This window comes from Aythya marila (genome assembly GCF_965140915.1).
Source record: "Aythya marila genome assembly, chromosome: 4".
Classification (NCBI taxonomy): Eukaryota; Metazoa; Chordata; class Aves; order Anseriformes; family Anatidae; genus Aythya; species Aythya marila.
Window position 1 is genome coordinate 48157784 of NC_139045.1, and position 23815 is coordinate 48181598.

The following is a 23815-nucleotide window of genomic DNA, read 5'->3' on the forward strand; positions in this document are numbered from 1 at the left end:
ATGAAATTTTACAGCTTCAACTTCCTTACAAATACCTAAGAAATACAAAACCTCTTGATTATTTTTCTTTGAATCTTTGCAAACCTAACATGATTGACTTCATAAAATAGATGTGCTTTGTCATCATATTTAGTTGGCCAATGCCAAGTACATTTATTAAAAACCACTTAGAAGTAGAAGCAGTGTTGTATTAAATGTTAGCCAAATAAGATATCAGTATGTATTCTACAAAATGAAATATCAATAAAGTGTTCTTTATAAGATCTGTACCATCAAAGTGGCAAAAAACAAACAGCTACTACTGTGATGCTCAGTGAAATCTCCCATTCCCCTATCCACTCTATTTTATGATAGGAGAAAATTAATTCCTTATGAGGCATAACATTTGAAGAGAAGAGGTGCAGTCAAAAGAGATACTCGAGCATTTATAAATCTAAACATTTTAAAAACATCTAAAATAATTCATTTCATAAAGAAGCAGTTGCACAATTCTTTCTCCTGGAACAAGGGCAACTAGACATTTCTTTTTAACATATCTCCTTGGGTTTTCTTTCCTTGAGGCGGTAGAAACAAAGGAGAAAACTATTTCATGCTGGTTCGGTTCCAGGCCAGGATTTGCCACTGTGACCCACTGTGCTCATCACACGCTGCCTCCCAGCACTGAGACTACAAACCATTATCACCAGCGACCTGGTGAGATACATAAAATTTAGCCCCACAAGTTGGGCACAATTAAATTTCACTGGCAAAGGAGACGGTGCTTTTTCTGCAAAACCACCTGGCCGCATTGAAATTTATGTCATTTACTGTGTCCCTGAATGAAACAGAACAGAAGAGACTCGGGTGGCCAGGTATGGAATGAGACCTCCTGTGCTGGTAAGGATAATTACATGTAATTACGGCCAAGGGAAATGAATGCACTGTAGATCTAGGGATATGACATCAGGATGGACCCTAGACTGAAAAATATTCTGAAAGGCAATTTATGAGCCCTGGAAGGACGCTGGGAGTGCTGGCTGTGCCTGCCATACTCCGAGCGGGCGCAGCAGCCGGCCAAGCCACCTGCTCCATCTTCTCTACAGCATCTTTCCAGAAAACAGCGCTACACGGGGCGCCTCCTGGCAGACCGGGCATCCTCCAGCTGTTCGAATGCAGCAACAAGGGCAGGAAACTGGAATTGTGCTCTGGGTCCAGGCACTGATTAACTGCAGGGCCTGCCTGTGGAGCCTGGGGTGAAGCAGGAGAGCACTGCAGCAGCCCCAGACACTCGCTTCCCAGGTGCTACCACAGCCGGTGTCTCTGCAGGCAGCTCGGTGCAGGAGCTGCTACCCTCTCTGTCCAGATACGGGCAGATAAGGGAAGCTCAGAATCAGATTTGGAGGAAACCCATGCTGAACAAACCACGTTTAGCTCCCTCCCCTACTTGTTCTGCCAGCACCGTGGGCTGCCGGCCACCCTGCACAAAACACTTTCACCTGATACCTCTGCTCCACTTACACAACTCAAGGCTAAGAGCAATTGCTGTAAGAGAAATGCCGGAGAGCAAATGCAGGAAAGGGGTGGGGGCAGAGGAGAGAGGTGTGTACTCGTCTACTTATATCCTTTTTGCTCACTTCACATCTATTCTTAACTTAGTAAACACCTGTAGTCTGTGTACCTGAAACAGTATTTTTCCACCTCTGTAAAGCATTACCTAGCAGCACATTGATTTTGCAAGAACTGTAACAGCACAAAAATAATAAACAAGCCCAAATTAAAGCTTATAAAAATAATCAGCTTCTTTTATGGGACCAGCTTGCATCAAGAGATGTACACACCTTTCTCCCTACCGCATTTTGAAGCTGCAAAGCATCTCAAAGGAAATCCAGTCACACCTCTTGAAATCTTTACCACAGGACCATTTCTGAGTGATCTGTCAGCTGTGAGTATGGAGACAACAGTGGCTGTTGCTTTGCATCAAGGCACACACAGGGGGAAAATTAACATTTACAGCAAGAAGTCCTAACCAAAGAGAACAATCATCCCAGTGCTGAATGTTGGCCTGCTGTCAGACCCCCATACCACGTTTTCCAGCACATGTTCAGAAACATCCTGATGACCTACATGACTGTGCAAAGCTTGATACTTCTTTAAACAGCAGAGCTAAAGGCCAGAAGCCATATGCACAGTAACACCCACCACGGACAGTTAGGAGAGAAAAAAACATTTAAGTTAGATATGTGAAATGACAGCACTGCCAGTCATACAGGGTAACTTTTCACAATGTCCAAGTTAAGCTCATGCTTCTCCCCCCTCTTTGTCCCTTCTTCTTCAATTTTTACAAGTAAGTTTTTCATGTTACATGGAAGGAAAATGACACTCACCAGCTGTGAGGCAGGAACATCCTGCAATGCCAATGCAGAACAACGTTTTCTCCAGTATTTTTCTTCAGAGGGTGTGCCTCAAGCTGAAGGGAAAGCATTTACCCCTATTTTATTGAAACAAAGCATTCAGAGTGAAGTGGAAAGGGCAGAAGCTGGAACGGGTAATCTATGTGTAACTTTGCCTCTTTGAGGTCTCTTGGTGGTGGGTCACGTATGCAGCCAGTACCTATCTGCAAGCCTTGCAAAGGTTTCAGCCTGGCAGCACTTTCTGGCATGGCCATCATGCGCTTTGCAGATCACCACAGAAGAGGCCAAAAGCCTGTCAAACAAGGACTGGAAAGGACTGGAAATGTAGCCAGAATCAAGGAATAGGGCAGAAAGGATGGCTGTAAAAACTCTTGCTAGACCTTATGTCTCAGAAGGACAACAAGAGGTAGTCAACCCACGTTACTTTCTTGGAACATGGAATTTTTGTTTAGTTATGAGTGATTCCAACTATTCTACTACTAAAACTGCCCGAGAAAGTCTTCCTAAACCACAAATGAAGCAAGCTCTCTCTCTTTGCAACTTTGGTGGAAACACAGCACTTACTCACAGCACAGTGGGAATCCCAAGCAGCAGCTCCAGAGACACCAGTCCTGGGTAATTCATGGAGAGGAGTCACTGCATCACTTGTCCCCTAGCAGAATGCCCCAAATTGAAGAGAGGAGGTTTTTTTTTTCTTTTTTTTTTCTTTTTTTTCTTTTTTTTTTCCCTTTTTTCTTTTTAAATTAACCAAAAATGTCATAGCTTTTTTTTTTTTCTAAGATCAACCATGGTTAAAACCAAGGCAGCTTTAAACCTCTCAAGGGGCATCCTCAGAGGATTCAGCTTTCTTCTGCTGATAAAAACGTTGTGCCAGAGCTGGTATGATTTGAGGACATGACCTTGCCGTGTATAGCTCTGCTTCTCTGCCCTGCCCTCCTGGACCATGCCATCAGACTGGTAAGGTTTGTCTGTACCTGTTCTCCAGGATACCCCAAGCACCCTCTGCGGAGTCATCCTCTTATTATCCTCCAGCACCTGAGTAGTCAGCAGGGTCAAATGTAGCCACAGAGCACCTGGTCATCCTCGCTTTGGGCTATGTTATGAAATGGGACAAGCACTCTGCTTTTTAGGCCAGAGAGAACATGTCATTTAGAGAAACAACATTCCAGAATAAGAATTAAATACAGTCTGCTACGGAAGGAGAAAAACATGAAGAGATTGCATCTTTGGAGTAAGGAAACAAGGGTTTGATCTCACTGTTTAATAACAAGTAAAGTAGAGAACAGAAGTCTCCCAACTGCACTGGGCAGAGATCTTTAATTAGTTCACCAAGTATTTTACTGAAAGTATATTTTTATCTGTGTATCAAAGCAAAAGGTGCTGATTAATTGCAGCTCATTAAGTGTAAGTTGTTTTGTAAGTAGGAAAAATTAATACAGGCGTGGCGAGGTTGATTCAGACAAGAGTCCCACCCAGTTGATTGTCACATTTCTGATAGCAGCAAGCCTGCTCATACTACAGAGGAGTAATTTAAAAGCCAGTCCTGAGCCATGGGGACAGGCAGCCAGACCACGCGTTCTGACTTGTTTGAAGGAGCACTAGGAAGAAATCTTATCAAACAAACATAATGAATGCCTCTGCTACAAATGACTGTGCTAGCCACTTAGTGGCTGTCTCCACCCATGAGGTATTAAAACTTCATGTTCTAGGTATAAAAAACATTGCTATGCTACCTACATTACTTGTGGATGTATACACTGTGTTCGTGCTACCATTTTTTAGAATTTGTTTAATACTTATGCATATTTCTTATGCAAATTGTATGCTTCTAAGAGGATCAGAAACAAACAAATATCCCAAGTAAGACATTACCAACAGGATTTTAATAGCACATATTAAATTTTCTCTTTGCCCATTTGGGAGACGAAGCTTGCTTGGCATGAAAAAGTTCTGAAACAACTGCACTCACTTGCATTGGAAAAGGACAGAAAATGGAAGCAAAATAAAGCCTGAGCACTGCAGCACTTTCTGAGAACAAGACCAGCAGTGCACAATTGTCACCGCTCACCTCAGCTAGAAAAGACTGGCAAAGTTCAGATTTTCTCTGCCGTTCTACTTTTAATCCCATCCATGAAACTCGGGTACCCACAGAGAAACTGAATATGTTGACAGTGAATCAGATTTGTCCCCCACAGCAGGCTGCCAGTGATTTTTTAGTCCTTACAGTGGTACCATCCCATGATTAAGCCCAGCACCCCACAGTATGTCAAGACAATGATGTACCATTTATTTGGTGATAATACTACAGGAAATGTTTTTCAGCAAAAGTAGGCACTAGGTTCTTGGAAAGTCTGGGTTAGGAATTTGCAGCTTAGTCATTACATTGTCAATAACAGCTAACACAACTGTAAAAGTCACACAAGAGAAACAGTTTCCTTCCCCCAATGCCACTGGTGAAGTTGCCTACAAAAAAAAAAAAAAAAAAAAAAAAAAAAGTAAAAAAAAAAGAAAACTAAAGAAGTCTGAAAACTTCACCCAAGTAAATTCTTTTCTTTGTACTGAATGGACACGCTGTACTCCCACTCCTTCACAAAGGAAGTTAAGAGTTTCTTTATATTTCAAGCCTACTCTGTTTTTCTCAACAAAATACAAATGAAAAGGCCCATGTGAATTATTATCAGACAACAAGAGAGAGCTAGCCAGGTATTTGAAACACTTCTGTCTCTTCTTCCTACATGAATTCCTCAATTGTGCATGCAAAATATGTCTTCTTACTTCTTCCATCCTTTAAATCCATGATTAGAGCTGATTAAATAGCTTGTCGAGGAGTTAAGACTTTTTCACATTCCTTCCTCCCTCTTTTCTTTCCCTGGCAGAACATTTGACCTTTTTCCCTCTTGACACCTTTTCAGTAGCATAAGCTCACGTGGAGCATCGTACAACCCAGTGGAAACAGAGATATTATTTAATTCTCAATAGAAACAGACATATAAACACAAAGCCCAAAAACAGACTAAAGCTTTTGTCATGTCAAGATGTTAAGCATTGGCTCAAGTTGAAAGCAAATTCCATTCATTATAAACATTTTGGACAACCCCTTTCCCAACACCCCCAAGAAACCCCCCCCGGCGTAGCCAACACAGAGGTGAACAGAAGGACGCCACATTGATCCAGCACCACTGCTTCAGAGCATGCTCGCTATTTACACATACGTACAAATTTCATACTGCTTCAGTCCATTTACATCGTTTAACTCAAATTCTGAATTTGGCAATTAATCACTGCAAGTCCAATGCAAGAAATAAAAATGAAATAATGCAAGTTAGTATCGGTGCAACTGGAAGATGATAATATTTGACAACTAATATGGAAAGAAACTACTGGAATTAGAAATACATTAGCAAGCTTTAAAAATAGCAAACTTTTTGACAACTGTACAGAAGAGTCAAGATGATCCTAAATGAACACATGCTTTTCTATTAACTTCAAAATTTAAAACCATAAATTCTAAACTTCCATAAATCAGGACCATCTTAAAAGGTAAGGCAAAGCACAGCATCTGACACAGCATAAAAAGGGGGAGTCACATGTGTGATAGCTCCCAGTGATGCCACAGGGAATTACCTGCAAAAATATCAACCAGAATAACCTCTTTGGTTTGGATTTGACTCCACTGCACACATATGCTGTTTATTATGACTTCCATAAAAATGGACAAAAGCAGCACACACAGTAGCAGCAGCTCCTGCTTGAAAACAATAAGCACAGCACATTATCCCATCAGCCAGCTCCCCCCTGAAAGTACTTCAAACTAAGCCACAAAAAATAAAATAATAATAATAAAAAAAACATCTAACAGTGAGCTTTTGAACGACAGGACATCGTGTGCTCCATAAGCTACAGAACAAGTCAAGTACTTACAAGGTTTCTTAAACAAATTGATCATCCCTACAATTTCAGACGAAGTCAGAGAAACTCCAGACTTGATCTTCTCTGAGGAAGAAACAAAAGCCATGAAATCACCAGAGAGAAGGGTTTGGCTTTTTTTTTGTTGTTCTGTTTGCTTTTAAGAGAACTGTGAAGGACAAATTGTAAGGTGAGAGGAACCTTATAGAACAGCCTTGCAAATCGAGTGGAGCAGATATTTCATCACTCTTTGTATTTATCACTCTTCCTACTATAAAGTCCTTCTGAAACAGTGGAAGATGTTTTTTTCATGGAGGCTTTAACTAGCCAAGGTGATTTCAGATTGATATTCAGATTGCTAGGACCTCCTGACTGACCTCTCATGTAAAATTCACTTGCTACATTAGTTTATATAACTGCTTTTTGCTCAATCTTTCCCAGCTACAAAGCCCAAAATAGCTTACCTTTTCCACAAGGGCAATAAGGTACAGGTGCTATGAGTAACGCCAGCGATTTTTAAGAAGTCAGAAAAATCTTGGAATTACTCTGTCATCCATGTTTTTAGCTGTACAAGAATAGTTAAATGTCAAGAACTACCATGAAATCTGGAGGGTGCATTTTCCAAGAAAAATTGTGCTAGACGCTAGTGTTTTCTGAAGCATCCTGTAATACCATAAAACGGAGGCAAGTGTTAAACAGTCCACATTATCGTCATAAAGGAAGCAACAATGATGCAGACCCCTCTTGGAAAGCAACAAAATCATCAACATAAAACCTTAAAAGAGACTTCATCACACAGTTCTCAATCAACCCAGTCTAAGCCAGAGACTGTTACAGTACTTCTCTGTACTCTGGATAAAACTTTGCATGGCTCAACTGGCTCCTTTTGCAGAGGTGCAAGTCTTCCACAAATAGATCTTTACAACCAGGATTTAAGCATGGGTGGTCTAATTTTCAAATCTCCTGGGACTCAAGTAGCTTCTAGTGCAGTAAAATTCCTCGAATTCTCCTGTTTTAGTGGTGTCTTTTCAATTCTTGCATGAGGTTTGTTTAAAATCATGACTTGTAAGTTTTACCCAAAGACCAGGAACATTAAGTGGTTACAGTTATGCTTCCACATCCCAAATGTGTTTAGATCAAAGTGTTTCTCATAAAACTCAGGGTCTAGAGAAAGATTGTACTTTCTCATTGTGAAAACAAAGGAGTTTATGGTCATTTTCTGGTTTAAACTGAGGTCCTCAGCACTTCATCAATAGCAGAGACTTTAGAGCTCAGTAAGATAAAGCCTTCAACAGAGGAGAATTTTAATTAAACTATTGTACATATTAGATTCAATGGGATCTGATTTCTTAAATCTCCCTGTGTAAAGTCAATTTAACACACATTATTAGTTTATTTGGAGAAGCATTTAAGAATCCCAAGCTACTTAGCATCCTCTTTTTGCTAAGCAGTGGAAACACAGACACACAGATAATCACTTTCCCAAAATACAGGCAGACAATTGGGATTGAACTGAAAATGAAAGAAGATAAGATGAAGAATGTTGGAGTAATATCCTCCTTGTCCCTCTCTCCTCTCAGATTTCTCACATGGATTTTTTGGTGGATACATCAAGACTTACGTGTAACAATGGCTTTAGCAACTTTTTTCTTTAGGGACACATTTTATTTCATTAATGAAACATTCTCAGGAGCCAAGAGAATGACTTTCACCCAATTTCATTTTTAATTAAAAAGAGCTGAAAAAGATAGAAAGAAAAAGCTATTCTGGTCTAACAAAATGCGTGGCTTTTTGACCCATCTAAAAATGGATGCTCCCTCCACCCCAGCATCTGTCAGAACAAGATTCCCTGAAGCAAACAGATTGCTCCACCTAGCCCCCTCCCAGAGCACTATGCCCTGTAGCCAGCAAGCCAGGATCAGTTCAGACCATGAGAGCTTACAGTAAGGCTCAGGAGCATCAGAGAGGCTCTCTGGCTACCTGAGCAATCGCTCTGTGCATCACACTGCAGTCACTTCCCTGGGCACGTTCTGCAGCTGCTCAAGTCCTTTGCAGTTTATCATTTCAAACACTGTGACTAAGATCCAGTTGGAGACCAAGAGACGAACATTACAATATTGAAAAGCCCAGGCATGAAAAAGTAGCTTTTAGAATGACTTCTTAATCTGCATCAAAGCTGGAGATGGATGAATGACCATGAAACAATCTCCTGGCCAAGGACAATTAGCACGGTGTTTAATCATCACACAAGGATGCCAAAGGACTTTTGTAACTGCAGCTGAGGAACAGCACCACTCAGACAACAAGCATGACGTGGTGGACAATCCTTCTGTGATGAAGAGATAGACACCACTCTCCCTGTAACTTCCTAATATCATCATTAGCTCAGTGACACCCAAACTACCTGTCACCAGTGCCACAGCCTTTTTCCAACGAGGTGTTTAAGCAGGTATGAAAACTGAAACACAAGCTTTTCTTATGTATCAAAACATTAAATGCAAGAGGATTGAAAGGTAAAGTGACAAAATTTAACTCCGCATAGTCAAAGCTGAAAAAGAAAAATAAAACTTATTTTTTCCATTGACTTACATGAAAGTAGGTTTTAATAGTTGAAGAATGTAATGCAGTAGACATTTAAAAGTCCTAGTTATTCCCCCAAACAAGTCCAATTCATGTTAAACCCAACAAAAATTTGGGCCTGATAAATATTTTGTTTTTACATTTTCTTCTGTGGAGAATAATTACATAATTCACATGACTGAATTGGCAGCAATAACACTCACTGATGGCAAAGCAAAGTTTTTGCCCCCCTCTCACCAGCTTAGCTGTCTATATTGCATCTGGACCTATTGTGGATGTGAGAGGAAATTGAGGCAAGTTTGCTAACACCTTGGCATATGTAACTGCAGATATCAGATTTTGTTTCTTGCTTTATTGCAACAAACTGCATCTTTCTGTCTTCTGTTATCACTTCCTTAAGTCGGAGGTAATGGAGGTTATTAACGCAAGCTTAGATTTGGCACGGGCTCCAGACCTTTAACTTGGGAAACACATTTGGTCAGAAAACTTACCTGCTGGTTACAAAAAACAACACACAGATTACCAACTCAGTCAAATGCGCCAAGCTACGTGTAGTCAATGCAGAATAGTGAAGCTAGTAAGAGAAATCAAGTAAAAGAGAGTGACAGACAATGAGCCAGGCAAAAGTCACTTCACTGGGAGCCAGGGAGTTTCTGAATGGTGGCTAATGATACAAAAGAGGAGATGCATCATTTAAACAAAACACATCCCATGGGAACTACTCTCAGGCAATAAAGGGAGCTCTCAAGCAACATAGTTGGACTCTCATCTCTTCTTTGTCCCTTAAATGCTGGAGGTCCAAATGGAAAAATTCTTGAGTCAACATAATATATGGCAATATAATATATGGCATTTGCAATGAATATACACTCACCTCCTTCTAATCTGCTTCTTCAAACAAGCTCTACTTGGTAACACCCAGCAAAGCTCCTGGCACTGACTGAGTGAACTTTGAGGACTGATTGTCCAGTTTCCTTGCTACTGGACATTTCCAGCTTAACAGTCCCAAGAACGAGGTCCTCAGCAGCAGCACAAATGCAGAGGACTGACTGGAGTAGACCCTGCCTGGGGACGTGCTCCTTTGTCCTGGAGTGAGCACTGACTGAAAAGCTCTCTGCTCGAAGGGAAACACAACTTAACTTACTGGAATTTTTAATACAACATTGCTCTGAAGCCCTGATTTAGTGCAAGCAAAGACAAAATGGTGATTTTTGAATGTTTTTAGCAGAACTCTCAGTTGGAAAGAAGCAGCTCTCATATTAATCAACATCCTTGTGCCAGAGTAAAACCTGGCAAGTGTCACTTCGTACCTTATTAAGCCACAAACCTTGTTTAATTTTACTCTATCATTGTCTTATCGGGGAGCAGCTACATTTCATCTAACTTCTGTTGCCATGATTTTGACATTTCAAAGATTCTGTTACACAACCAGAGCAGAAATAATAACACTGGAGCAGCTGAAAGAGTAGAACTGAATAAAAAGTGCTACAAAACAGGAACAGATTTAGGAACAATGAGGTCACCTCACACCTCAACACACATGAAGTTATTCTATTCACCGAAATAACTTCATGTTCAGTAGTAGTCACAGCACAAAGTACCACGCCATTTTAAAGAAACAGAAGCATTTTCAATACTTTGGCCAATAAGAAAAAATGAGCAGAGACCTATATTACGTTTCACCCTTACAGCTTTCTCCTAGTTGTTATTGATGAAGAGAATTCACGAGGGAGAAAAATATTCCCTCTCCTCCACTGAAGAGTGGTGGGAGGCAGGAGGCAGCCAAGTGGATATTCAGGTGCCTGAAAATGAATGGACAGATGATAAGGGGGCAGGAAAAGACAAGGATGACAAGAGAGGGATCAACACAAGATTAAAGCAGGCTGGATCTTCATGGATTGGTAGTATCCGTGCAGCCAAGAGCTGTTCTTTTTTATTATTTAAAAAAAAGGGGAGTGGGATTTTTAGGGGCAGAGGGTATTTAAAAAGAAAAGACCCCAGAGACCATACTTTTCCGAAAGGAAGAAAAGGGTGAAACAGTCAATATCTAATAAAAGAAAGTTCTAGATGTCAAAATCTCTCAAGAAGCATGACAGCCTGCTGAGCTAAAGCATGATATTGCTGTCCCTAAAAGGGAATTGCTGTCTAAGTAGGTACAGATTGGAATCACTGACTCATCCACTCTGGGACTTCAAGGCAAACTGACAGAGAATGAAGAGCTGACAGAGGGAAGAGAAGGGGGAGGAAAATAAGGAGGCAGAGGGATTGAAACAAGATTAGCTAGATGTGAATCCTAAATAAAGATTAAAATCACTGCCTCATTTGGGGACTTCTGAAAGTCAAGGTCATGAAATTAGCAGAAAACTGGCAGTTCATGAGCTCATGTGATGACATTTAGGGAAGCAAACTTCAGCAGTATTTTACCTCTTAATAGCTGCCATTGAACAGTTCTTCCAAGCTTCTTAAAACAATAATTGTCATTAACTGCAAGCATCTAAAAATCCCTGCTCCCATCTCGTATTTAGATCAACCATCTCTTTTAATACAAACAAGAAAATCTTCCCCACAAAAACCTTTCTAATATTTATACACCCTGCTGCTGCCAAAAGAGCCAAACACTCTCAAGAAAGGTCAATAGCCTGGGTCTCTTATGTTGCGCTAACAGGATACATGGCATTGGTGGAATTGGACCTAACTTTTAATTAGATGATATAGATTACAAATCCTTTAAAGCAATAGAAAGCAACTTTAACTTCTGCTTCTGTAACCAGTGCTCAACACAGGTCACATTTCTTTGCAGATTAACAGATTTTTAGGTCAGAGGTTGGACTCAATGATCTTGAGGTCTCTTCCAACCTAGAAATTCTGTGATTTTGTGAGTTATGTCAGTCTTTTTATGAATTTATGTTTGTTTGTTTTTAATTAAAAATTCCATAAGAGCATTCAGTATTCCTTTACTCAAACAAATTCATATTCTCTTTCATCTGACTGAACTGTAGGCTCTTCCAATTACAACTTTGTATAGACATCACAAAGGCTATATAATTTCCTCTATGTACCTCATATGAATTAGAAGTTATTAAGTTGTACCTCATGATGAGCACTTTTGCTGTGACAATCTTTTCTGTGTATTGCCTGGTCTGTTGATTCTAAAATTGCTGGGCCCATTTCCTTGCAAAGGTGCAACTTCCCCTGAAGGCAGCCGGGGAGATGACTTGGGAAAAAGCCTATTTAATACAACTTCAGGCAAAGTAAAGTACACAGATATTACTGTTTTCACTAATCACACATACAACTAAGAAACCAAAACCCCAATTTGAGAATTCAGATTAATTTATCCTCAAGCGACTTCCTGAAGTTGAACCTAAAGGAATTGTTCTCTTTATGATGTAGTTTTTTGAAATTCCTTTCCATGTTTCCATCACTGGAGATTTCCTTAAGGCAGCTTCCTCTTTATAGAGGAAAGTTTGGGGCTAGAAAAGGCTATATTTTGAATCCAGAAAGACAGATCCATCTTTCAGAAATAAACTTCCGTTTTTGTGGCACAGCTGTATAGGAATGAAAGGAGTAGGGTTGTTTAGGACTCTTTAAGTGTTCTCTAGGATAAAATGTAGAGGAAGTTTAGGTTTAGTATCTAGGAAAGTTTAGGTTTAGTATCAGGAAAAGTTTCTCAATATAATACATTAAACAACTGGACATGTGAAGTGCAAGAACTTTCACCTAGACAAGGTACTCAGAAATATAATAAAATGATCAGCCCTACACTTAAAAGAGGAAAGACAAAATAAACCAACTATAGTATTGCTTCTTAAAGCCAGGTTCTAGGACTTTCATTTACAGAATACTAGAATGAAGCTGAACATTGCTACAGCTTGAAATAATGGAGAAAAATTTAAAAAGAATGGGAAGCAAAAGAAACAACATTAACCCAAATCCTGCCATAAAACAAAAAACAACTGTAACTTAGACTCCCTATACAAACGTTTGGAACTTTCTAGTCCCAGCAATCAAACATGCTCCAGACAGTGTAAGAAAGACACTGGGAGACCCATCTGCAGTAAGAAGAAACTGCGGGACCAGCCTGGTCAACTCCACAACTTTCAGACACAGGCAGAAACAGATTCCTTGCAATAATTTGAGGAAGAAAGAAGTTTCCTCTGTAAATAAAATTAAAACATATTCTGTCTCTTTAATTTACAACCAAAATGCCGATCTATTTTTACAGTATCTGTGTCATCAATAGCCAGTGCCAAAGAGTGAACATTTTGTGAGTATTTCTTTCAGCTGCAGCCATATTTGGGGGGTTTTGCTTTTTTTTTTTTTTTAATATTACTGTAAGAAGAAGTACAGCAGAACACATATACATAGGCACTGAGTTTATGAAATCAAACATGACTTTAAGCTTTCCCTATTTTTAAATCGCCATTTTTCTCGCAGTAAAGTATCTTACATTTTAGGTTCCTTCAGAACTACACAACAGCTGTACTGTTGTGAGGGTACAGGAGTTGTTACACTATTAGATCCTTAATAAATGAAATTATAGCTGTGCTTCATAACAAAATGCAGTAGCACCAGCGAATCACAACTCCAACGAATTGCAGAGCCCTTAAATAAGAAAGTCACATAGTGAAAAACGTGTTTTCCATCTTACTGTCTGTACTTCTTCCTCTGATCACTAATAGTGACAACTAATAGTATTATTTATTTATGGAACATTTAATATATACTTCTATTATATGTAATAAATATTTTAATAGTATAATAATTAATTTTAAATAGTATATCCAATATTTCTATTTAACACAATAACTACAGTGTTGTTCATGAACACTAGACTAAACAGTAGTTTTGAACAGGAGTGTTGAACAGTGTTAAAGTATAAAACACTGTATTGACTACCTAAATGCTATAGAACTGCAAAGAAACCTTTTAATAGAAATTTATTTTTTTTAAATTACATTCTCTAGTTAGGTGTTTTCCATACTTTAAGATTCACCAAGGAGATAACAACTACATTAACAGGCTCAGTAAGAGGTACTTTACTGCCTATGTTACACAGGAGTATTATAACGGAACATAATATCTTCCAGATCTAACAAGATAACCATTAAACACTGCAGCATTGTCCTTCTCAAAAACTGTAGTCATACTATAATAACACCTTAAAAGGTCTTGAAGAGCTTCCCTAGACAAGCTTGCCTACAGGCTGAATATTTTTTCTTACTTTTTGATTCAACTCCAGAACAGTTCTCTTTCGAGTAAGTCTTTCTTTAAACAGTAACATATGCCATATGGAAAAACACTGATACAAAACAGCGCTATATGATATTGTTTTATCCTTAGTTACATCAACAAAAATAAAGCAATCTCAGCAGTACCTTGCAGTGAAAAACATTACCCAGCCACACTAGGAGAGTTCAGCTCCCATTTCTACTTAACGATACAGATGATGGGGCTGAAGAAAGATCTTGTCTTGAAGACACCTCTGCCCACTGCTACTTCAGGACGTTGCAGATCTCCAAGATCAAAGAGTGCAGTGAAACAAGAAGGAAAAATAGCAAACGATGCATGGGCACTTCAAAAGCCATGCATGTCAAGCTGCATTTCAGCTGGGAGATTAATTCAGATGGAAGGGGGAAGGCCACAGGGAATTTTGAGTAAAAATTTAAATTCAGAGACACGTAGTCTGTATCTAAGCATACAGACCAGATAGCGAGTCAATAACCAGTACCAAATTTAATAAGCCTTATAATTACCTCTGATATATACATGGATGTCTTCTCCTTTTAGAATTTCCTGAAGTTTTATCACTCCATCCTAGTTAGTCCTAAAGCCTGGGGCCACAGTGAACTTCCAGCTCAAGGAAGCAATAAATCACATTAAAACTAAGCATATGATTCTCTTTTTTTCCCAAATTAGAGCTTCCAAAATTAGTCAGTCAACTGGATGCATCACAAACAGAAATACTACATTAGTGAAACCAAACCAGGATTTATGTCAGCTTTTGCCTGTCCCAAAACTATACATTTTAATTCTTGAGTATTCTTAAAATCCAAATCTGAACTTTAAAACTCTCACGTAGGGGCAGCAATACAAAAAATATCTGTAAACAATCTTTTCGTTGATCCAGTTCTGAAAGAACTAGAATAGCATAATTCACCTCTTGCCCTCATTTCATTTTGCCTGCAGAATTCTTCCTTGCTATTCTCTCAGAATTCAGCAAAAGAACATACAGATAACTAATCCTGGAATAATTGCATAAGAAAGCTTCCCACATCAACAGGACCACAAAAATAAAAGTCCAAACAGAAATTGATCCAAATTTTCTGAATGTGACTTCTGACCTTATGAAAATTTGACTAAGAAAATTTGAACTAATTGAAAAAAAAATCAAGCACCAGTTAAGCCTCATGGTTTGGGAACTATTTCAAGATACAAACTGACCCAAAATACTTGTGGTGAGCATAGAAAACTTACCATGTACTATTGAATGTAAGTACAAACAAAAAAAACCCTCAATTCCAGTTATAACTTGGTAATTAAAATAAAGAAATGAATTTAATTAGAACCCAGCAACACTACTGCCAGCAAATCATTTTGCAAGAATTAGGTTTGCCTTTGAAGCTGTTATATTCATTTTTCTAAAACTATATTAAGCACAAAGACTCAATAACATACAGGCATCTAGAGGCTGAACATAAATACTGCTCTGATTTTAACACACACATATATATACCATCCACCATATACAAGGGAAGTAAAGGAAGAACAAACAATTCTTGCACCTACACAAGTTTTTTGCATACTGGAAAGCTTCCTAGGGAAACACAACAGATGAGAAAGTTAATTAGTGAAGTTATACATGTACATTGAGAGTTTTAAAGAACGTGAAAACCATGATATGGTAACTTGTTAAGCTTATAGATGTGCTACCATTATTTCAAAGCAAGTTGATCACAAATAGCTCTGTTCTCCACACTGACAGTATCACTTGTAAGAGGAAATTTTTGTAAAGCAGCCTGTGCCATACACTTTGCTTTCTCTAGGCTCTCCTGGGAAGCTTAAAATTCACAGAGGCCAGTGTAGCTTCTGCATTACAGCCGACCTTGCTATTGCCTTCCCACTTCCCTGCTAATAATTATTACAAAATAGACACAACCAGTACATTACCCAAATGAAGTATTAAACAAGTATTTGATATTTACAGCATACTTTTCAGATCATCAAAATCTTCAGGATTTCACTATGCAAGTCCTGTATTCTTCACCCTACCATCAGCAGATGAATTTAACCACACGAGTTTTCAACTCCTGCTGCACAGTTCCATGCAGCTCTGCAGGCTCTGAACTCACCAGTTAATTGCATATTCAAAAATACTTTTCATAGAAGTGTAATCATTATTTCAGATTGCTGTGACTCTCCGATTATCTTCTTGGTTGTTTTTCCTCAGTCATGGAGGGGACAAAACAACTGCTTCTTTCTAAGCAGGACACACACTGGGGAGGGCCATGTGGTGTGCAGACATGTCCTGTAGTAAGCCCAGCTGACTTCTCTAGATGCTTTTTCCATTTGGTGAGAGCATGGAGTGACCCAGCTGAGCTCTACAGCACGGTACCTTGGGTTCTGACTACGACCAAAGGCAGCATATGAGCACACCACAGATTAAATGAGAAGCTTCCTCCAGTGTTCAAGGATGCCTCCTGCGCTGTGCTATAATGAGGATATGACTTTGTTCTGCACAAAAGCAAGCTAAGGCCAAGTTGCAGAAGAGCATGAAATCAGAGTCTGTTTACAGTGAAAAACTTCCTGTCTGTTTTTGCTATATTAAATTTGAGAAGACAACCAATTCATTCACATTCCACAGATTTTCACATTGAAGCTTATTTTAATTATCATTAAAATTCATTGCAAGTGTAACAAAAAGAAGCCTAGAAATTTAGAAAATGAATCACGAACAGATGCTGCGACATAATGTTGACTAAACCAAGACCTCTTGGCAGGACCTCTTCTTCAGGGAGGCGGTGGAGTCACCATCCCTGGGGGTGTTTAAGGAAAGGTTGGACGTGGTGTTTAGGGACATGGTCTAGTGGGTGTTACTGGTGGTAGGAGGATGGTTGGACCAGATGATCTTGAAGGTCTTTTCCTACCATAATGATTCTGTGATTCATTAAAACAAGGAAATAGATTATTCACATAGTTGGTTACTGCACAGTGATTCATTTTAGAAAATCCTTGTAGTTTGTACTTCCACTGAAGTGACTGAAAGATCACAATCAAGTGCAAACATAGTAATCAGTTACAGTAAGTAAGAAATCTTAATTGTGTAAACAGAAAGAACAAGCGATCCGACAGAAAGAAAACAAATTAACAGAATAAAGGGAAAAACAGTTTAGAATGATACAAAATAAATCAAAAACTTCAATAAGGCAGAAAAGAACTAAGATTTTTCTATTCTCCATGAAGAATGGAGAAAAAAAAAAAAAGCACACCTTGAAGCAAAATCAAACCCTTTGGAGAACCAGGAGAGGATAAATATGTATCTGAAGCCATAAGCATTTTAACCTAGAAAATGTGAAATTGTAGAAAGAGCTAGAGAAAATTCATGTATTAAATATTAAATTTCAACAAACTCGTTCAGGAATTGACTAACGTCACATTTACAAATCATTTACAACAAAATGAATCACATAGATAAGCAAAACATCTGCTCATAGTACAAATTATTTCCTATTAAAGTTTTGGTTCTGTTTTCTGCAGCAAAAAAGAATATTCTAACAACGTGGGAGAGAGGATTACGAAAGAACACTGGGTACATTGGAGGAAAAAAGCTAGCTTTAATTCTCTTGGAATAAGAATTACATGCAAATTCTATACAGAAATATATGTCTTGTATACTTCAATTACAAAATTCATTTTAGCCAATCTGAAGACAATACTGTAACTTACCACTTGCACGCTGCTCTCTGAATTTTCGTGTTATTGTACCGAGGCTCAGCAAAGTGAAAAATGTGCTATTTGAAAACTGCCATATTGCATGAATAAATGAACTCTATTAAAAAGGAACAAAAGATAGGTCAGAACCTACCATCCTTACACACAAGTGTCACAGAAAATTGAGGTTAGAGGGAGCAGGCAGGAAGCATCCTGCATTCACAAAGCACCTTCCATTGGTGGTGGCACACTTCATACTTTCTGCTTTTAAAAAATAGAAAATGTCCTACCCATTTTACCTTAACAGAAAACAATTTTGTGTGGCTTTATCAGAGGTGAAGGTTTCCATGACAGAAAAAAAAAAATATTCTCATAACTATGACTATCTCAAGAAAACAGCATTTTTTTCCCATGAAATCAAGCCATAGCATTCCAGCTGATCATTTAAGAAAAGTTGACAATATCGGCCCATGATTCATTCTCTTTCCACATACCACACTAGTCAAACATACCTTCTGACTATCATACTAAAATGTAAGGCAGAGCTCTTAGATAACAACAGTCTTTGTTAATTTACAGGGTAACATTGGTTAGTTAGACAGGACAGATTCCCCAAATGACATAAATAACTGCGAAAAACAGAACCAAATATATATATATAATATATATATATATACTATTTTTTTCCTGAAAAAACAAAGACAGCATCTCTACGTCAGGTAAACCCTGAACCCCAGTTTTATAGAAACACAGAGTGCATTAACAGCACACGATGAATGCTAAGGAAGATAGTAGCCTGCAAGCAAATTTTGACTGTAGGCTAAAGCAAATTGAGTAGGCATTCATAGATAAAGTCACTGATGAACGTCTGCCCTAGGACTATATTCCAGAATGGATGCTCTAGGAATAAGTCATTACCTATCATAACTCCAATATTTCTTACAGACAATAACTAAATAAAATAAAATCTGAATGGATAAAATCCTTTGCTGCTGTCATTCCACTTTCAGAGGAAACACACACAATTCAGTGCATTTTAGCTGTTTTCAGCTTTGTCCAATACTCATTAGAACGGAAGCATCTAAGGAAGCAGGGTTATAAACATTTCACAGATAAGCAATCAATCAAAAACCTTGCAGAAAGGAAAACAGCACAGATCTGTTCTGATAAAAGCCTAAATGGTGGACAATTACTTAGCACTAATTCCCAGTGGCAGCATTCTGCAAACATGCCATATATCTGTCTTGGCAAAATTAGAGTTGTCTGGTAGACTGGAGACTACATAAACCTTTGCATGGCTAAGAATAACTTCAGAGGTCAAAATGAAATAAAATATTTGATGTCATGTGCAGTACTTACTGTTTTGTTCATTTTTCTCAAAAAAATGCACAAAAGCTACACAAAAAATTGTTCCAAGTACAGTAATACATGCACTTAGTAGGAAAATGCTCTTTGTTTTTTATAAATTAGAACATGCAGATTAAAATAAGTGCTTTAGTATTTATTATCTGCATTTTTACTTCGTTCAACTTAACCAATCGTTAAATGAAGATATCACTTACAGTGATCAGCAGAAAATTTATTGAAAAAAAACAACAACAGCAACAAACCACTACAGGACCAGCAGAAAAAGTGTTTCCTTACCTTTTTAAAGATGGAATGTGTCGTTCTCTACTTTCACACAGTCTCTCTCTCAGATGGAGATTTTTCTTTAAGATAAGTGATCAGGATGCAGAATACAATCCTAGGGACCAGTGGTTAGCATTCTTCTCCCAGACTGTCTAGGCATAAGGGGGAAACAAAGAATTTTAGTCTAGTCTTGGAAAGATGAACTAAGAAGGTTTTTTTTTTGTTGTTTTATTTATTTATTTATTTATTTATTTATTTTCTTTCTGTCTTTCTAGGGTGCTGAGCAACTCCAGACTTATTATCTTGTAAATGGTTTAAGGTGTTTGCAGTCCAAAGAAAGAAAGAAAGAAACCATATTGCAACCAGAGAAACTTTCATTAGCTTCAGATTTCCCTCTGAGAGTTTCATACAAAATGGCCTTTCTTTACTCTTTCTAACTAGTGAAATAGCAACACTTTCTTACTTTTCCTTCCAAACAGCCACATCCTGCAATTCTAAATCGATAATATCTCAAGAAAAATATGTCATTGTTTTTACTGTAGTTTTGGCTGAACTAAAAATGTGGTATTTGACTCCAGCTTCTCAAAAAAAAAAAAAAAAAAAAAAAACCAACTTCTGAAAATTAAATTAAGAGCTTATCATAACTCTGGTATTCCTTCAACTACAGTATGTAAAAAAACAACAACAACAACAACAAAAAACACTTTTCTGGCAAGAAGTATGGAATGTCTTTTTTAATAAAGCTTCTTACTAAAAAAAAAAAATCAAACTATAGTAATCTAGCTGAATAAACTTCAAAAGAGGAACATTTTAAACAGGTGAAAACAAACTATAAAATTGGACAAAGCAACTGAACTAGTATTCCCAACAATTTTTCTTTTGTTTTCACAAGGCTTTTAAGTTTTTAATTAAAAAAAAAGAAAAAAAAAAAAAAAGAAACTAACTTTGCAAGTTTGTATGAGAACATGATGAAGAAGTTCCCTTAAAAGTTTTTTGGCTTGTATTAGGGCATTTTGAAACTTCAGTTTGTATGTAACTAAAAATAAGTGTGTACCAAAGGTGTCTTGCAGCATCTAACCGATTCCCATACTGTAACAGATATAAAATAGCATTTGTTATATTCATTCACACAATCACTTGTATTTCAGGTGGCTACAAATATGAGTGTTTTGTAGGAACGTTGTAATCAGGGAATCAGCAGAACCATACTCCCTCCGTTTGGCAAGACAGGGCTAAGTATGGTCTTCAACCATTGGGAATCCAAAGAGAAGAGCTTGCCATCAGTTTGCAGGTATTAAACTGTGGGATTCTTAGCCCCAGGACTCAGCTGCTGCTGAAGTTCATGGGTGAAGTGCTGGTGGGTGCTCTCAGGCTGCCAGAACACAGATAAAGGATTGGTGGTGATCCTAGAAAACGCACCTGGGGGAAGGCAAGGTCAATTCAAGCTGAGAAATGGCACGTTAGCGCTCGGTTGACTCTGCACTACTCGTAACACTCAGGATGTCTCCAAGGTGTGAATGAAACATGAAAAAGTAATATGAAAACATCCTGAGCTCGTCAGTTGCAGTTAAAAAAAAAAAAAAGGAAGGTACTCATATGCTGTGACAAGCTGCAAGTCTCGATCTGCTGGTAGCTGTGAGTAACTGGGAACTCCAGATGCTAAAAATCTCATATAGGCACATCAATCTCAGATCTAGTTTTCACACATCAGCTCAGCACTACCCTCTTGTTTATGGGCAGTACTGAAAAGCACGTGCAGCCATCAGGGCATGGACAGTTTGTGATCTGCAAGAAGATACCATGTCACGTTCTAGCAAAACAGGGATGAATGCATTCCCTTTTTCATCAGAAAAGCCTTCATGCTCCCATTAATTGTCAGTTCAAGGACCTTATTAGTTCATACCTGTAAATCCTCCGTGCAATCAAAAGCCATTTCCAGTCCAGTCTCTCTGACAGCCCCTGCCCTGCAGACAGCAGGTAGCTGGCAGAGCAGTCTCTCTCTCAGGGGGACTGGCTGCTAATTTCACATTTCCCTGCCCTTCCTGCACCTGACTTATTTCTGCTGACGGCTCTGGCAATGCAGGCACAGGGAGTTGAATGCACCTGCAGGAAAGAGCCTGCTGTAAGCAAGAGACTTGGGGTCTATCGCCTTGCACACATCCCAGAGGAGGGGGAAATCTACCAGTGGCTGTCAGCACGTAGAATCAGTTTTCATTCTGCTGGTTAAGGTTTTGGGGCATGTGAGCGATGGACCAATCTTTGATTTAGTTCAATATTCCTGAAAGTTAGAATCTGAAGGACTTTGAGCTCCTGGGTATAATGCAGACAGACTTGCACTGCTCAAGGTGCAAGAGAAAGAAACGTAAAGCATGCTCAGTGTTCACTTGTACACTCACGAAGCATTCCAGCAACTGCTCTGGCAGTAATAAGCAAAGAAAAAATGTTCTCCTTCTGTTTAGCAGCATTCTTTTTCCTCTCAGGGGAAAGTGGATGCAGGTGGGTAGGGAAACATTTAGATGAAAAGGAAATGCCAGCAGGCAGGCCAGAATGGAAGACTTGGTGCCTGAAAGATTACTTCAGGAAACCACTCTATGTAGTCTCTTTCCACATCAGCCATAAGATGCAGTGCAGTGTTCAAAATATGTATTTCCAGCATAAAAAGCTAAGCAGATGCATACTCTGCATATGCTTGGGGAAAGTTACTGCATCCCACAGTAATAAGTAGCACCCAAAAGCAAGTATGCCAGGCCCCAGAGGCCATGAAACACCTAACCAGAATGAAAATCAGGAAACAAAAAGCTGCTTCATTTTCTCAGGCTGCTGTAGGAGGACAGACAGCACCATGTTTTGCATTTCTCACAATCTACACAGTTATAAAAGCAGCTCCCTGAAAATAGCTACCACAATACTAGAGTTACAAGCGGTAAATTACCGACTGGTCTATTTCCAGCTCCTCAGACAATAGTCGTTCTTGTACAAAGGCCAAGGAGTTGTTATTTTGCCATGCACCACAAGACCGGTAGGCAACTCAGCATGGCAAATCATCAAGAATTGTATCAGTGAAGGGCCCTCCTGCATCTTTGCCCCCCATCTATAAATGTCCATTCATCTCGACAGATCCTGTTTTTCTAAGAACATGCTTCAACTTCTCAGGATGGCTGAGGAAGACTCCAAAAGGTAAATAATGTGCTTAGCATTGTACAGGTAAATATAAGTGTCCTTAGCATGGATTCATTCTGGTTAGAAAAGACCTGTAAGATCCTCTAGTCCAACCTCAACCTTATTACTCACAGAATACTTTCTTTCCCTGCAAAGGAAGCTTCTGATTTAAAGAACAGGAAAAAAAAAGTGTTTCCCATCAGACAGAGAAAGCCAGTATCAACAACTCCTGAAAAAAGCAGTAGAGCACAGAGATATCTTTCAGCTTAAATACCGAAAGCTGTGACTCAGTGTTTCTTATCACAAGCAAGTAGATGATCCCTCTATGAAATGCATGTTTTCTTTAGAAGCCGGTAGGTCATTCTGCACTAGAAACAGCGTTAGAACATTTAAAATCTGTGATCTGCAAATTAATTTTCATCACACAATGCTCGCACACAAATTAAAGTATTTGACACACCTATAAATTACAGAATATCAATAAACAAGGCATTTTTTTCAGGCTACTTACCTAATAAAATCTTGCCATGAGTTGTTCATCCCAACTGCAAAGAGCTAAGGGAATAAATGATCTCTGGAGATCCTGTTTCCCTTGTATGATGGTGCCAAATTTGAGTTTGACTCCCTGGTCCCTTTGGGCAGCTCCTGAAAGGAGCACAATCCCCAGGCTTTCAAGGGTGCATGTGCCTACACACACACAGAGCCACGGAAATCAGGTGCTCATCCAGCAGCACACATTTTTCCCATGTGGGCTGAAATGGCAGGTTCAGTTTATCTGGCATTGGTTCCTTCCCAAAGTCTGGGGTTTGGGCTGGTCAAGCAGAATGAATCCCCTCAGTCCGATTACCAGGATGCATTTCGAGAAAAATAATATGCCAGCAGATATGATCTGACCTGCCCTTTCCTAGCTTTCTGCAAGTTACAGGGGTTTGAACAAAACGCTTAAAAAAAGTATCAAAGGGAATTTTATTTCAAAAGGGGCTGCCAACATACTAATGAGCACCCCTCTCTTATCCGTCCAAACATCGTGGGCAAATCGTGGGTTTGCTTCATATGCAGAAAATAATAACCACATCAAGTTTTGTTAACCAAACTCTCCCTCCTCAGACTAAATTACATTCATTGTACACTTTCTTGAAAGATAAGTAAGAAGCTAAAGATTCAGAGCTAGTATTTAAAAGCACCACAAGTAGCAAAAACTGTAAAAGTCACGGTTAGTA

The 23815-nt window shown here is 38.8% G+C and overlaps 1 protein-coding gene across 1 annotated transcript in view; it reads right to left on the reverse strand.

The window, feature by feature from the left end:
• CRACD (capping protein inhibiting regulator of actin dynamics) overlaps nucleotides 1-19481 on the reverse strand; it is a 66028-nt gene extending 46547 nt beyond the window's left edge. The window contains exon 1 of the mRNA XM_082759016.1: nucleotides 19452-19481. The gene's annotated coding sequence lies outside the window, so the exon portion shown is untranslated. The remainder of the gene's footprint in view (nucleotides 1-19451) is intronic.
• Nucleotides 19482-23815: the final 4334 nt, after the last annotated feature.